This window comes from Camellia sinensis, chromosome 1, assembly GCF_055761805.1.
Source record: "Camellia sinensis isolate YWXY chromosome 1, ASM5576180v1, whole genome shotgun sequence".
Lineage (NCBI taxonomy): Eukaryota > Viridiplantae > Streptophyta > Magnoliopsida > Ericales > Theaceae > Camellia > Camellia sinensis.
In genome coordinates, this window is record NC_138961.1 from 182,583,413 (window position 1) to 182,596,357 (window position 12,945).

General features: G+C 36.5%; 1 pseudogene across 1 annotated transcript; it reads right to left on the reverse strand.

Annotated features, from left to right (window-relative positions):
- Positions 1-9,457: 9,457 nt before the first annotated feature.
- On the reverse strand, positions 9,458-11,450 carry LOC145821325 (pyruvate kinase, cytosolic isozyme pseudogene; annotated as a pseudogene). Its single transcript, XR_014363326.1, has 2 exons — positions 11,337-11,450; positions 9,458-10,402 (listed from the first exon to the last, which is right to left on the reverse strand). The product of XR_014363326.1 is annotated as a pyruvate kinase, cytosolic isozyme pseudogene (transcript).
- Between the last annotated feature and the right edge of the window lie 1,495 nt (positions 11,451-12,945).

Genomic DNA, 12,945 nt, shown 5'->3' on the forward strand with positions numbered 1-12,945 from the left:
GAGGGTTATGGTTTAAGAAATCAAGGTTTAAGAAATTTATGATAAGTTAAATTTTTTTAATAATGTTATATGATTTTTTTTAGGAACAAATAATTTTTACATAATCAATAAATAATTATCTATAATAATAATAATTTTCTTGTATATTATTATCGTAATTAACTTTATAATTTATTGGAAAAAAAAATGGCAAAACACAAGAAAATCTAATTTTGTCTATATAAAAATTATCTATAATTAAAATTTCAAAATTTTCTATCCCTTTCTTTCAAAATTTCCAAATTATTATTTATTTTTTCTTTCACTTTCACTTTCACTTTCCACAAATTTTTCTTTTTAATCAAAACATATTTAAGGAATAATCATGCCATTCCCTTTTATTTTCATTCCAATAAATTAATCACTGCCTAACAATATTTACGATATATTAAAAAAAATAGAATCATATAATATATATCAGTGTCATACAAAATTGAATTACAAGGAACTATGTTTAAAGTTGTCATGGTTAGTCTAGTACTAATTATCCCGAGTCCATAGATCCAACTGATCATTAAATCATTTTTTCTTTCTCTATTATGGAAAGTATAAGGGGATGTTTGGCATAAAAGAAAAGCAAGTTCAGTCAAAAGAAAATGAGGAGAAAATTAAGGGGAAGAAGAGAAAATTTTCAGTTGTGAGAGGGTGGCCGTGTCCTTCGCCGCGAATAGTCTGAGTGAAATTCAAGATGGTCGTCGACGACGTTCTTGTGATTGTGAATTACAAATATATTTTATAGGATTTTCAATTGTGAAATCAGAAATTAGGGTTATGGTTTCAGTAATTTGGGTTTTGAATTGTGAATCCTGTCTATATTTATTGCATTGTGAATTGTGAATCCTATCTATTTTTTTACAAATTAGGTTTTTGAATTTTGAACTGTGAATCATGTCTATATTTTTTGAATTGAAAATATAATTTCTGATTGCTTCTTAGTCCTGTCGATATGGTTAAATCTTGTTATTCTTTCGCTTATTTCTTCAGCTTCATCATTAGGCCACTATAACTAGTAGAAACAATTTTTTGGATTGTTTTAGAAAATAAGTTAAAAGCTAATTTTTTGTATTTTATAATTTTTTTTTGGGAAAACGTGTAAAAAAAATACCGAAAATGCCTTTTTACCTCTTTCCCAAAAAATTACCAAAACATTAGAAGTCAAAAAATTTGATATAAATAAATGACTTTTTAGAAGTGATCCACAAAAAAATTGATATAAACATTAGAGGTCAAAAAATTTGACCCACAAAAAATTAGAAGTAAAAAAATTACTTTTTACCTCTTTGCCAAAAGAGGCCTTTCAAATCGTCATAGAAAATGCTATTATCAAAATATTTGATATAAAAAAAAATTTGTTTAAGAATTATGTTTGAAAAAATTAAAATATTTGATTTATAAAATGAGTCATTCTCGATAATTTTTACCCACGTGAATTATCCAATTGACTTATTCTCTATGCGCCTGCATTATGTTTATTCAACTAAGTTTTAACTTTTTATGATAGTCGGATGTCTAAATCATTTTACGTATTTATCGACTAATCTTACAATCCACACCAAACGTTCCTTCCACGCAGATCCGACAAATCTCAATTAATACCTATAAATATGACACATACTAAGAGTTCAACTTGAGATCTGAAATGAGCATACCTAATTTTTAACACATAATGACATCTCATTAATATTAATGAAACTCAAGTTTGACTCGATTCAGGTCGATAATTTTTTTGTTATGTTTTTTATATTGCTTAAAATTATGAGAGCTCATTAATTTTTTATTTATGTTATTTCTTACGTTATTTTCCTAAGTTATTTCCTACATTATTTCGTATGAGGCTATTTCCCTAGGTTAGGGAATAATCTCATAGGAAATAACCTACCAAATAACTTTGTCATTAAGGTCCCTATTGGCTGAAGCTTGAGCAAATAAAAGTAACTTCTCTTTAATTGTCCATAAATCTCACTAATTGGACCACCAGTTTTAAAAAATTACGTGAACAATGTTTGAAATAAAAATTAAGAACAAGTCATACAAAATCAGTCGAGTTATTTCAACTCAATGAAAAAAATAATAATTTCATAGAAAAATTTATACTATGATTTAAGATTTTTGTATGACTTGTCCAATTTTGTCCAATCGCACTGAATAAATACAATACTTGATACAAATTATACTATAAAATTATATGAACAGAAAAATAAAAGAAGAATCTTCATAATGTCTTCATATTCAAAATTATTGATATATCTGTCTAATTTATCGAAATACTAATGTCTGAATAGATCAAGATTTATCAAAATATCCTGAAAATAAGTGTTTTTTAAATTGTTACCATTTACATGCGTACGATTAAATCATTGCCCAAATTAGGAGCTTTTCCCAAATTAAGGCAAAATAGTAATTTATTTTCCAAAGTAGGCTTAGTTTGGATAGAATTCCTAAACTAAGCTAAAACGCGGATACAAACCACGCTTTCACCGTTTTTGTGGCCCTTCCATGGACAATTTGTAAAATCTTAAAAGCGTGGTACAATCCACGCTTTTAATTAACAAAACATGGTTACAAATCACGCTTTTAAGGAAATTTTATTTATACATAAATTTTTAAGTAATTATTTTTTTAAAGTAAATCTGATTAAGGAAATTTGATTTATACATAACCATGCTTTTGTTAAGTAATTCTTTCTATCTTCAGAAAACGTGGTTGCAAACCACGGTTTTACTGTTGACCCGTGGATAATAACCACTTCTAAGCAAAATGTAAAAATTCAACAAAAAATTCAAAACCAGCACTCATTCTTATTTCTCACAGACACTCACAAATGCTCTCTCTATCCCTCTCTCTGACACACACACCCACAACACTCACACTCACATCAAACATATATAATTTTTAATATATATAAATTTTATTTTGTAAAATTCAGACCAATATTAAATATATATAATAATAATTGATAATAGCAAATAATAATCAACTATATAAAATGATTATTTTTTTACTTTAATTCTTAAAATATAATTTTTTTATTTAGGTAACTTACATTGACACCCTTGAGGTTTATGTTTATGGCAGTTATTCCCCCACCTTTGAAAAAAAAATTCATTGGAAAAAAAATAAAATTAATTGGAAAAATAAATTATTTCAAAAGAAAAATTAAATTAAAAAAAATTAATTGTTCTGAATTTTATAAAATAAAATTTATATATATTAAAAATTATATATGTTTGACGTGAGTGTGAGTGTTGTGGGTGTGTGTGTCACAGAGAGAGATAAAGAGAGTGCGTGTGAGTGTCTGTGACAACAAAGAGTGAGTGTTGGTTTTGAATTTTTGTTCAAAATGTGTTTTGAAAACACGTTTTTACATATTTTACTTACAAGGGTGGACACGAATATGTATAAATCAAATTTCTTTATGTATAAATCAAGTTTACCAACACTTTATAATTTATATAAAGTCACAACCTACACTCATAATTTATGTAATGATTATAAATTAGGTAAATTAGAAATATTGTTATTTTGATGTAGGTTGTTACTTTGATGTAAAGTTAGGTTTACCTACACTCATAAGTTTACATATCTCATAAGATTGTTGGATTTTCCTACACTCATAAGTTTACCTACACTCAAAGTAACAAGATTAACAACTTACACTCATAAGTTTATGTAAATTACTTAGATTTATAATTTATCAATTACCTAAATCAACTTACATCAATTATATTTATTTAATGATTACAAATGTTGTTACTTTATAATTTATAATCATTTTTAACTCATATGTTAATTCTATATGTGTTGTAAGACTTGTTTATTAAAAAGCTAAAAAATCTAAAGCATTATCATTATTTTAACTCATATCTTAATTAAAAAATCACTAATGATTGTTGGATTACAATTGCTGATTACTTAAATAAAGTTTTTGCGTCACAAGTAATTGTAATTGAATGAGTTAAAGTTCATATAATTCTTTTACAAGTACAAGGAGATATAAGTATATTGTTGTTATTTTAATGTTTTTTTGTCTTAATTGAAGCAAGTATATAGAGACTGTTCCAATTATTTTCTACTGGGGGGGAAACATAATTCGGGATCCCGATGAAGGCGTATCATATGATGCTGAGCCAAAAGGGATATATGCGGTGCAAATTGGCACCACGCTTAGCAATTTGGAGGAGATGTTTACGTCAAAGGTGGCAAGTTACGGGGAAAGTGTCCGATTGATCTTCAAATATAGATATCCTTATCGCCAGTGGCAAGCACACAACAAATACAAGATATTACCGATCAATGACGATGAGGCGTTGAACACCATATTAAGTATCGGTGCAAGTTTTCAAGCACCAAATTGTTTGGAAGTCTACATTGATAAAGAGGTTGTACACAATATCTCGAACATGACACAGATGGATTCTCGTCTGTTCACTACATTGCTGACGCATGGGATTGACACAACAGCGTTTCAGTCTCCTATGTATGAATCAGATCAATGTTATCCACTGTGCTACACACAACAATCATTTGAAGGCCATGGTGTAGAATCAAGTTCACGTGGTGGATATGATTATGAATTTGACAATAACACACAATATGTGCCTACATGCAGCCATCATACCACTCCGGTTGAAGTTGCTGGTAATATGGTTGAAACAGTGAACGAGGTGCAGTTTGCTGACAGTGACATGTACGGTCCTGATGTCGCCCTAAACGATGATGACAATGAAATGTGTGATGAAGAAAATTTATTAAGCGGATCAGATGATGATGATGATGATGATGATGAATATGACGCCTAGGCTCCCGTTGACCCTGAAAATGCCCCCATTCCACCTAGAGTTGAAATCCTTTTCCATGACAACATTTACATGGGTGGTGATTTTGACATTAGTACCCGTGATGTAGTTCCCCGTAACCGGATCTGGAGTGCTGAAAATCCAGAGTTGGACAGAGGAATGGTTTTTGTTGATAAGAAGCAACTTCTACATGCTATGAAATTGTACCATGCAACAAATAATCGAGAGTATAAGGTCGTAACCTCCAAGCGAGACCTTTGGGTGTCTGCTTGCAAGCACAACTGCAGTTGGTGGTTGCGTGCATCTCTTAGTAGGAAAACATGGTCTTTTTGAAATAAAGCAGTACAGGGGTCCTCACCATTGTTTATACCCACGAATGAACATGGACCACACTAATATTAGTTACAGTTACATTGCTTCTCATATTTTGGAACAAGTTGCGGTTAGTATAAAAAATAAATGTTTACATATATATACATATTTGTTTGTTTATAGTGTTCACACCCAGATAATCCAACTCATATTTGATTGTCGTATGTAGAATGAACCTGATATGCCAATTAAGAATGTCATCGAAGATATAAAAAAGACCATGAACTATAATATATCATACAAGAAGGTGTGGCATGCAAGGGCAAATGCAATTAAAATGGTATTCGGTGATTGAGATGAATCATATAGGCAGTTACCTAAATTCATGCATGCATTACAGACATCTAATCCTGGCACCATCGTGACATGGAAGCATAGATATACCAGGCATACAACCATTATGCCCGTTTTCCACTTTGTTTTCTGGTCTTTCAAACCCGTCATCGATGGCTTTGGATATTGTAGGCCTGTTATAACTATAGATGGTACATTCTTATACGGTAAATACACTGGTGTGTTACTTGTAGCAACGATTGTCACTGCCAATGGCAAAATATTACTGCTTGCATTTGTTGTTGTTGACAGGGAGAGTTTGGAGTCTTGGTCATTCTTCATTCAAAATATCAAGGAATATATTGTCATGGACCGACAGGGAGTGACTTTGATATCTGATCGAGCTGAGAGTATTTTAGCTGCTGTGAGGCGGCATTGGCTGAATCACTCGCTCTAATTTGTTGGATATCATCGGCACTGCCTTCGACATGTTTGTAGTAACTTTAACACATATTTCAAAAATAAGGAGCTCAAACAACTTCTATGGAAAGCAGGGAGTGCTGATCAACGACGAAAGTGTAATGGTTACTTAGATCAGATACAGGCTATTAACCAAGAAGCCATCAATTGGGTCCACAAGATGAATCCTGAGGACTGGGCCCTTGCATATGACAGTGGATATCGCTGAGGGGTATTGACCAGTAATGATGCAGAGTGCTTCAACAGGTCTTGAAAGGTGCAAGGAACTTACCTGTCTCAGTTATGGTTGAATTTACATTTCGACGGCTCGTCAAATATTTTGACGAGATGGGAGCCCAAGCTGAAACAGATGTACGCAATGAGTTCCAATACCCTAGAGAGATGCAAAAAACTATCGAGGAGGGTATTGCAATGGGAAATACTTTCCAGTTGATATCGTATGACAGGTTAGTTTGTAATGTGAAAAAATTGTTATTATTATGTTGTTATGTTAATTACACCTAAAAACATGAACTTGATTAGTTTGTATCAATATTGTCTTATAGGCCCCGCCGTGTATTGAGGTGCAAACATCTTTTCGCCGTGGACGAGGTCGCAATAGACAGATTGTGCGGATGAATCAACCCACGTGCAGTTGTGGGAAATATGAGATAAGACACTATCCATGTTCCCATATGCTCGCTGTGATGTCTGAATGCGGTGACAATCCATTCCAGTACGTTGATCCAGTATATAGGCTTCCTGTATACATAAGGGTTTGGGAAACTAAATTCAATCCAATACCGCATCAAGATTATTGGGATGATCCGCAGTGGACCTTAATGCCTAATAAACTTCGTCTGTGAGAAGTAAAACGGGGTCGTACATCTATGGATCGTATTCCGAATGAGATGGATATATTAAACAGGCGTTTGACAACTCGTTGCAGTGAGTGCCACCAGATAGGTCATGATAGGCGAACATGTCCGGCGCGACTTGGTCGATGAAGACTATGTAATACTTACATGGTGTAATATATCATTTTGAAATTCTTTATTTGTAATAGATCATTTAATTATGTATTTTTAAATTCTTTATTTGTAAACGGAGTGGTACATTTAAATGTGTATTACAAAATGTGTACTTGATTCAAAATGTATAATGCAAAATTGAAAATGTGTATAATTTATTCAAACTTGTATAATTTATTGAAAATGTGTACTAGTTTTTAACTGTGTACTTGATTCAAAATGTGTATTACAAGATTCTATACTTAATCACGTAGTTCTTCTACCATTTCAAAATTTCATATTTTTGAATAAATTTAATATCGAATGCTGCAATCATTGTTCACATTTTATAATTTAAAAAATTTACAAATTTAAAAAAAATTAACCTATTATAAATTAAAATTTTAAAAATTGGAATGCTGCAGTCATTGTTCACAATTACAAATTTTATATGTAATTTGCAAAATTTATAATTTATTCAAACTTTTAGCATTACAAAATCAATATTTAAGTTTTGTCAAATATGCCATAAATGTAATCATTAATTTCGAATTGCTTCCGTGTAAGTGGCACATAAATTTGTCTTTTCTCGAACCCATAAGATTTACTTAATTGTATTTTAAATCGTTAATTACAAAATCAATAATTACAGTTTTTCTGTTATTATGTTATGATTAAATGAGATTTTGATATGGATGATCTAATATTTCAGTTGGACAGGCTTCATGGCACATGTACCTGAGGAGGTTCCACTGTTCAGACAGGCACATCGAGCTGACAGTATGCGGGATCGTCCGGTATGCAATAGCGTTTGTTGGACTTTACGCTTACAATTAAAATACATTGCATTATGTTGTATATTTCGTGATAATGCTATTATTTAAACTGGTCATTCTGTTGTGCAGGATGAGGCACGCACCGTGTTGACATGCCGTTGGGCAGATTCTGGATTGTGGGAGCATCTGTTGGACCATAAAGTCTTGCAGTATCTATTACGCGCGGGATTCTATGGTGTGTATCGTATCAGGCACATTCGATTGGACCATGCACTTATCACTGCTCTCGTCGAAATGTGGCGCACAGAGATTCATACATTCCATTTCCCGATCGGGGAGGCCACCGTCACGTTGCAGGACGTATCCGTCCTATATGGTCTTCGGATTGATGGCCGAGTAATTACTGGAGTTGACCCATCTTTCGCGACGGAGCAGTGGATAGCCCTATATGCTGAGCTATTAGGAGTAACACCTACTCTCAATAGCTCATTTTCCAGATCATGCTCCAGATGAGTTGGTACAGCAGCATACCCGAGCATATATTCTGTGGCTTATTGGGGGGTACTTCTTCTTGATAAGTCACAGAACCTACTCAAGCTGATATACTTGCCATTGCTGAGAGACATTGAGGAGATTGGGCAGTACAGCTGGGGTAGCGCGGCTCTGGCATGGTTGTATAGGATGCTATGTCGAGCAACTCAGGTGAGTACGAGGGAGATTGGAGGACCACTTGTGTTGCTACAGGTCAGTAAGAATTTTGTTACATGTCAATTCATATTGTATGCCATATATCAGTATTGTAATTGTGTTCAAAGATTTGGGCATGCGAGAGATTGATTCGCATTGCCCCGTCTAGGTGACAACCGGTTAGTCCTGGTGAGCTTCCTATGGGTGAGGGGGACATGTAGTTGCCCACCGGACCGCGAGGTAGTTGATGGAGGGTTGACATGGGCCACGAGGTCGTCTCGACCCACGTAGTGGTAGTTTATAGAGACCAGCTGGACCGGATGATCGAGGGCGAGGTATGAAATTTTTTGATTGCGTTTTAGTTGTCTTCTTAATTATATATGTTTTGAGTTCACGAGCAAAATTTAATTTATTTGTCGTCATTGTAGTTTATCTGGCAGCCTTACGCTGGGGTCCTCGGTACGCTCCTCGACTACTGCCTACTGGGTCAGAAGATATGGATGGCCAGAGTGCCACTTATTTGTTTTGATGTGGTTGAGTGGCATCTCCCCCATCGTGTCCTCTGACAGTTTCGGCAGAGTATAGAAGAAAAATCCCGCCTGTGGATGTGGTTGTTTTGTTTGTGTTTGTTTGTTTTTTTTTTTTTTTTTTTTTTTTTTTTTTTTTTTTGGTGTAAAATTGTGATCAGGGCGAAGTCCCGATATGAATAAAATGAGTGTAGTGTGCAAATCCGAATGGCTTGATGGTACAAGACTGAGTAGAAAAAGGAGATGGAATGAATAGAAGGTTGTTTTTTTTTTTTTTTATATATATATATAGATATATAAGATAAAGAATGTTTGGGCGGTGAAAAATGTGATAATGATTTTTGAGTGGAGAAAAAAGTGTATATAATAATAATAAGAAAAGGGAATTGGGTGGCCCGAGGAGGGTTCAATTCATTTGCTTATTTATTTATTTATTTTATTTGTTTGTGGTAGAGTGGATCACATGGGTTTATTTATTTTATTTGAAGCTTTGCAGATGACCATCGAGACAGAGAGAGTGGTGGTAAAGGAAATAAAATATAATAACAAGAAAGTGGGGTGGTGTGTCAAGCAGGGGCTGTGAGGAATTTTATTTTATTTGAAAGACAAAAGGTAGTGGAGATAAATATTAAAAGAAAAAGAAAGGAAAAGAGAGGGTTTAAAGGGAGAGAGAGAGAAACAATGCCCGAGAGAGAGAGAGAGAGATTGAGTGGGTGCCCCCCATGTGCGTTGCAGAGAGAGACCCAGCTAGATTTCATCAAAGTTGATAACTCCCTCCTGGTTCTCAACCTTGGACGTCAATTGTATATGCTTGGCATGAATCCCAAGAACCTTTCGGACATTAACAAGATCTTGCGCACAAAAGAGAGAGCAATCATATCAATGTTGTTAGGACCACCCCATTCCAGGATGTCTTCCTTGTCCTTCTCTGTAAGTGTAGGAAGATCCACCACAACACCAGGAAGATTCACATTCTTCCTCTCACCTAAGACAGCAGTGTTCTGGCAACAGCATCTCACTGTTCCAGCAGCTGGATCACAAGACAAGACCGTAAGACTGATAGTGCCATCTGCACATAAGATGGTATTCCCAGGCTTCACGTCGACAGGCAGCTTTTTGTAGCTCATGGAGATCATCTCCGCATCCCCTTTTATGCTGTAATCAGTGGAAATAGTAATTTCCTGACCCTCCTTGAGTTGAACAGGCTTTGCATCCTTTAGGAAACCAGTTCGAATCGCAGGTCCCTTGGTGGTCCACGGTGGTTCACAGCGGTCGACGACGGTGGAGCAACAGTGGTTCTCCGTCTGTGTGTGTGATGGCCGAGAAGAGGACTGGTGTGAGTTGCTTGCTGCTATGGCTTCTATGGGTGGTAGTGAGGATCGGTGGTTTTGGCGAGGTGGTGCTGGTCGGAGTCTCTGCAAAGGACTTGGGGCGAGTTCGAACACCAAGAGAGGACTGAGAGACTAGCCCATGTGTGTGTGTCTGTCTTTCTCCCTGAATTTCAATACAGAGAGAGAGAGAGTTGAAGATGCAGCGGAGTGAAGGTATGTGTAGAAAAACTCCAGCGGGCAGTGAAAGCAAGGTTGCCGGCCGACTGCCCGCCGGTGAGAAAGAAATATAGGCCTAAATCTTATAGCTCTGATACCATGTAAAATTTAATGTATAAAAAAGAAATAGAGAATTGTATTATTGATTGATATTGTTATTTTTTACAAATGGTGAAGGGCTCTTTATATAGGAGATGTAGTGGAGTAGGTGGTAGTAGGTGGTAGTGGTAGGTGTGTAGTAGGTGGTAGTAGGTGGTGGTAGGTGTAGTAGGTGGAGTAGGTGATGGTAGGTTTTAACAGGTCAGGTGCAGTCCGTGCCGGATCGGTTCGACACTGAGTGGCAGTTGCACGTCACTGATAGGCGTAGCCGAGCTGGCACTGACTGGCATCTATTTTGTATGCCATATATACAGTTGTGGGATGCCCGCCGGGACATTATTGTACAGGCTGACTACAGCGATGAGGTGATCCCCTCTTCCGACCCTTATATGTTGTGGTATCGGCGACATACATACCTACTAGTCGGGAATCCGAGCCACGTGTCTGAGTTTGGATATCAGGGAGTTGGGCCTTATCTTGAGGCATTGGTGAGTATCATATTATGTGTCAGATAATTAGTAAAATCATACTTGATTTACTTTTTGTTAACTGTAGCCTAATAATACGTCTGAATGTTTGTTCAGGTGGTTGGAGTTGGGAGGTCGTTTCACTTGGCTGAGGACGCCCATTTGAGACGTGATGGATAGCATGCCTTACAGGCCGTTGCAGAGATCCGGGAGTTATTGTACCAAGCATTCCGGGTTGCCCACCGGGGAGATAGTTTGCATTACGGCCACTACGGTGTACACACTTCAACAGCTGCTCCAGGCACATCAGCACCGTCCACGTTAGCGCCTTCCACTTCAGCGCCTGCCACATCAGCTTCTTCGACATCAGTCACCCCACCACATACTACCCCATACATATCTGTAGATTCCCTCGACGTACTTCCTACGCAGCATACTGGCATACCTTATGTGCCTGACCCTGATTGGACACCGCCTCGATACATGCATGACGTTGTTACCCCCCCACCCAGTTACCACCACCAGACAGTTCGACCGCGACCATGAGTACACATGATGCAGTTCTCACCGACATCTCCCACGTTGACGCTGAGGCCCATATTGAGCCCTCCCCAGAGCGAGCGGGAAAGGGCAGGGTTTTGGTCGTGGCGGACGTCACGACCGAGGTCGGGGTGAGGGCAGAGGCAGAGGTAGAGGTCGAGGTCCAGCTGCAGATCATGATACAGTTACATCAGATGATGGAGTTTCACAGCTCACAGCAGTATCCGATCTTCGACCACAGACAGGATCAGGGGCAGCACATGCAGTAGAGGGGGGTCACACTCACAGGCTCCACAGGATACGCATTTACGATTGGGGGAGCCAGATATTCAGAGAGTCTACTGCCGGAGACCGAGGAGGGAGGTCATGGTCGGGGTTGTGGGACTGGGGGCAGGTTAGGGCATTAGCGGGTGTGATATGGAGTGTATAGTTTATTTTATTTATAGTTTTTGTAAATCAAACTTATACAGATGATGTAAATGTGTCATACTTATTTATTCGAAAAATATAATTTTACAATTTTTTATTCTTACTTGTTTTGATGATTTCCATAAAAATGAAAAGGAAAACAGGAAAACAAGGATAAGAATTGATAGAATTTTATTATTGAGCGAGATTGGAGGACCACTTGTGTTGCTACAGGTTAGTAAAAATTTTATACAAAAAAAATCTGGGAAAAAAATGTAAACATTGCATAATGGATAGTTGTAGGGAGAAATATGAATAAAAAGGAAAGAAAGTAAAGGTAGAATTACAAGTAGCGTTCTTCAAAATAACAATAACGGAGAGAAAGTAAAGGTAGAATTACAAGAACTATTCGAAAACAATTGAAATATCTCCCTTCATTGATAAGTCGTTGATAAGCATTACAAATTGCATGCATTACAGAAATGGTTTGGGTGTTCATCCAAATAATTTCATTCATTATCATCATCATCTGACATCTCAATATCAGATTCATACATAACATCCATGCTCCAGGCGAAGTACTGGTGTGCATCATCCATTAACCCATCTTCAGCACGCTCATTTGCGGTCTTTATTAGTCTGGACCTTTGCAAACGTTGGGTCATGCGATTAACTTCGTCGCGGATACGATGCAATGCCCTTTGCAACAACTGTAGAGTGTCAGTTGGCATACGTATGGCTAACCAGCGAGGAAATTTAAGATTAACTACATGACATAGCTCAACGAGAACGTTTGCTCGAGTTTTGTGAAATTCCCACTCAGCTCTCATGGTATTGACGGTGGCATATGAGGAACGCAAATTTGGATTTAATGGGTATTCAAATTCATCTCCATCTGCAACCCAATAGCGACCCATTGCTGAATATAGATCAACCACCGTATAT